The sequence below is a fragment of the Octopus bimaculoides genome, chromosome 4 (genome assembly GCF_046866305.1).
Source record: "Octopus bimaculoides isolate indiv1 chromosome 4, ASM4686630v1, whole genome shotgun sequence".
Classification (NCBI taxonomy): domain Eukaryota; kingdom Metazoa; phylum Mollusca; class Cephalopoda; order Octopoda; family Octopodidae; genus Octopus; species Octopus bimaculoides.
In genome coordinates this window covers 52,225,705-52,230,586 of record NC_142931.1, presented here as the reverse complement: position 1 = coordinate 52,230,586, position 4,882 = coordinate 52,225,705, and positions in this window count along the sequence as shown.

Sequence of the window (4,882 nt, the reverse complement as noted above, 5' to 3'; positions counted from 1 at the left end):
GCAATTAGAAAATGAGAACAAAAGTCATTTGCACTAATGACAATCTTCTCAAAGAAAGCAAGGGAGAGAACCAAAACCAGATTGATTATCACTTAAATGGAGAAATCCAGCACGTCTGATTCATTGGCAAATATGGCGACAACTGATATGTTTCGTTCTCATTAGACCTCGTTGGAAGGGTAGAGTCGAAAATTGAAAAAAATCTACAGATTTATCTCCGTACTTGTCAAAAACCACGCTCACTCCTTACTGAATTTTTCTATTTAATTCGAAATTCGAAGTTCTCATACGTGTCTTTTTCGAAACATTCATCCCCAATTAGGGTTATTCATTATTTTTTCGTTACGGATTTATTATTATTATATTCTATTTTGGGTTACTACTTAATGTTGGCATAACTACAGAGTTGTACCCCCCAGACTTTGGAAGGTCATAACTTTCAGAAAAATGAATATTTTTTTAATGAAATTTTCTATGCATATAGTATTTACTATGTAGAATAACTGCAGGTTATTTTTGAGAAGTGTTCCCCACTCGGTGGTGTTTCGGAGCAAGTCGTCCATAATTGTTTCATTTTTCTCTATTATGTGCGTATGTGCATCCGTAGATTTCTAATGAAGTAATAGGCAGTGAAGAGAAGCCGTCATAAGAAAACTTACGTTAAAAATAACATGCACACGATTTTTTTTTCTCAATAGAAGTAAATTCCAAAGTAAACGTTTCTAGTAGAGAAGTAGAAGAGAACAGAAGCAGCGTATTACTTCATTACAAATCTACGGATGCACATACGCACATAATAGAGAAAAATGAAACAATTATGGACGACTTGCTCCGAAACACCACCGAGTGGGGAACACTTCTCAAAAATAACCTGCAGTTGTTTCCTTCAAAATTCCTACATGCTCGAAATGTACATACATCAAGGTATATTTGTAGAAAATTTCACGAAAAAAATATTAATTTTCCTGGAAGTTAAGAAGAATTTAAGTGGACTCTGTTGGAATTTCCGAAAATTGTCCCCCACCCCCATTCCAAAACACTTTCACCGGAAATTTTTGTATATTCGGATTCTACATAGTAAATACTATATGCATAGAAAATTTCATTAAAAGATATTCATTTTTCTTGTAAACACATACATAAAGAGATGTAGACAGAAAAACGGGTACCAATTCACTCTCTTCCTTGTCCTCCCTCTCCACATCCTAACATCAACTCTTCCTCTTCTCCTTATCAACCCTTTCTTCCTCCTTCTCCGTCTCCTCCTCTCTTTCTCACTTTTATTCCCCCCAACCCCGTCCAGGTTTTGTTTCATATTAAATGACAGTTGCACTATACATCACAGACCGCTAGACTTAACACCACTGACATTAACAGGTACCCCCACATCACCTTCGTTGTTATAGCTCTCAACCATTTACAAAAAATAATATATATATAAACATATATCAATACGTGGTTGGCTGGCTGGTTGGTGGGTCGACTGGTGAAGGAGAAAATACAAGGATGTAACCTTAACATGGGAAATTACTAAATGTGTTCAGAATCTCTCTGATTAGCCACTTGAGCATTTGCATGTGTATTGTGTGTGCATGCATACAAGTTTGTATGTGTATTATGTGAATGTTTGTGTTTAAGTACAAATTTATGTCTGTGTCTATGTGAGAGAAGATTTCATGCTGGCATTTGCATGAATGTTCCTGTGTGTAGTGGAGGCGCAATGGCCCAGTGGTTAGGGCAGCGGACTCACGGTCATAGGATTGCGGTTTCGTTGTGAGTGTTTATTGAACGAAAACACCTAAAGCTCCACGAGGCTCCGGTAGGCGATGGTGGCGAACCCTGCTGTACTCATTCACCACAACTTTCTCTCACTCTTACTTCCTGTTTCTGTTGTGCCTGTAATTCAAAGGGTCAGCCTTGTCACACTGTGTCACGCTGAATATCCCCGAGAACTACGTTAAGGGTACACGTGTCTGTGGAGTGCTCAACCATTTGTACGTTAATTTCATGAGCAGGCTGTTCCGTTGATCGGATCAACTGGAACCCTCGACGTCGTAAGCGACGGAGTGCCAACAACGTAGGGGTGTATCAGTAAGTGTTGAAGTTTATGTGATAAAAAATTGGGAAGATATGTAATGGGATATAAAGAAAAAAACCAGAAGAGTAGGAGACATACGTATGTACAACAAAAACTAGGGTATATGTGAGAATTGGCGTGTTCATGCAAAACTCCTTCAAAATAGCAAAATATGAGAGAGACACCAACACAAATTATCATACATAGATGTACATATGAACAGGAATAGAGTATGTGAGAAGTGTGCTGAAAAGGGAGAGAGGAGGAAAGATAGAGCTAGCGAGTGAATGAGAGAGAGAGGGAGAAGAGGGAGAGAGAGAGAGAGAGAGTGAGAGAGAGAAAGAGAGAGAGAGAGAGAGGTTGTCGGGGAAAACTAACAGTGAAGAAGCAGAAAAAGATGTGGCGTGTGTAGGTTATGATCGTTATCCTGAGGGTCTGTTTGAAATTCTCACAAACGGATTAAAAACAGATAAATGCGACGAGAATAATATGTTAAGATTTTTATAGAATGTAAGATTATATTATGAAAATAAATCTCATAATGACATATTTTTCTTTTAGATGTATGTCTATTAAATGTCTATTTTTAATGTATGTCTGTTAAATGTCTATTCTATGCCATCAAAAACGTCAGGACAAATACAAAATAAAAAGTTTTCAGTTTCGAATCATTGCCCTAAACAGAAGAAGTTTAGGGACAATAGAAATTAGGAGGGGCATCTTCCAAGGGGACTGCCTGTCCCCACTGATCTTTGTACTGTGCTTGATACCACTGACACTGATTCTGAGGAAAGCAAAAGCTGGGTATGTATTGAAAAGCCGCCAACAAAAAGTCAACCATTTGTTAATCATGGATGACCTCAAACTTTATGGTAAAGATGAATCCCAAGTCAGTTCCCTCGTTGATACGGTGTATACCTTCAGTGCTGATATCAGAATGGAGTTCGGACTGAGAAAGTATGATGTGTTAGTATTGAAGAGAGGCAAAATCAAATGTATGGATGGGCTAACGATACCGCTGGGGGAGGGTTATGAAGCAGATAGAAGAGACGGGTTATAAGTACTTGGGGATTTTGGAAATGGATAAATTGATGGAGAAAGAAATGACAAAAAATTTAAGGTGGAGTACTTGCGCAGACTGAGACTGATCCTTAAGTCGAAATTAAATGGACGAATAAGATTGAAACTATCAATACCTGGGCGGTTTCACTCTTTAGATATGGAGCAGGGGTAATCGCATGGACAGTAGACGAACTAAACAGCTTAGACAGAAAGACTAGGAAGTTGCTAACTAGATATGGGTCACTCCACCCAAAAAGTGACACAGACAGACTGTATGTACCAAGAAAAATAGGGGAAGAGGACTTATTAGATGCGAACACAGCATTAGAGCAGAAGAAAACAACATAGCATGGTATGTAAAAAAATGCCACAGAACCGCTATTACTAGAAGTAAGAAGGTCAGGCTTATGTAGGATGAAAGATTGCAAAGATAAAGGACTATACAAGAAATTGAAAACGAATGAAACTGAAAATAGGGGGCGGGGTAAAGAAAAGAATGCATAGTCAATTTCATAGGGATGTTGAAGATAAGACAGACAGAGAAAAAAGATGACTGTGGATGACTAAAAGTGATTTAAAACCGGAAACGGAGGCTCTAATCTGTGCTGCCCAAACAGGTGTAGAACCAATAGTGTGAATTGTGAAATTGGCTCTAATTATAATTTTCCTGAATTATATTTTGATACTTTAGGAAAAGTAATTTTGACTGTGAAATTCACAGTACCTTTGAGATAACACCAAGTAATAATATCGATTATATTGCTAATAATCCTGTCTTAGCACATACTTCTGAGCTGAAGAATAAGTACTAATTCCTTTAATCATGAAAACCAAAACAAAATTATCTGTCCTTTAGAAAACAAGTGTTTAAGGAAGAATATAGTGTAAGAGTGTAAGGTCATTACAGGGGATCGTATGTATTACTATACTGATTCTTCTGTAACAATTTGGAAATCTAAATTACATAATCATTCTTCTTCATTTATGTTGAGAAGAAAGTGTAATTCTACAAATCTTTATAAATGCATTTGGGATTTAAAAGACAGGAATATTTACTATGATATAAAGCGGTTCATTTCATTACGCACCGTCGCACGATGCTGGTAATTTTAAATGTGATATTTGCCTTGAGGAAATGTATGACATAATTACTTCTAAGTTAGTATTATTAAATTGTGGGAATACTTTTACATTGGAATGTTCACATAAATATTGAAAACTTTTAAATATTTCAATAGTAAATAACACCATCATTATAATTGCTTTTTCTATAATCTAGTATGCATATTTTTTCTAAATATTGAGCTTATTTAATAGATAGATAACTAAAGAATTTCTATGTTTATTTTTTTATTCTTTCGTTATCTACTGACGTCATCAAAAGTTAAATACTAAACTGGTTTTTCTTAGAATATTATATCTCTTCTTAACGATATGATATTCTCCATTCTTGTTCTTGTTCAATATATATATATATATATATATATATATATATATATATATATATATATATATATATATATATATATGTATATATGTAGTGAACACTTCTATCGCCATTATATACAAACAAACCATCTTCTCTCACTATAAATATTGAAACACACGAGCGTAGTAGAAAACATCTCTTTCCCTGTCATCACCTGACTGACTATTTCTTTGCACGGGTAAATTATCTCCATTTGCCCGCCAGGACGCAAACTGACCAACCAGTAGCCCCTAATAAGGTCACGTGAGAGTGTT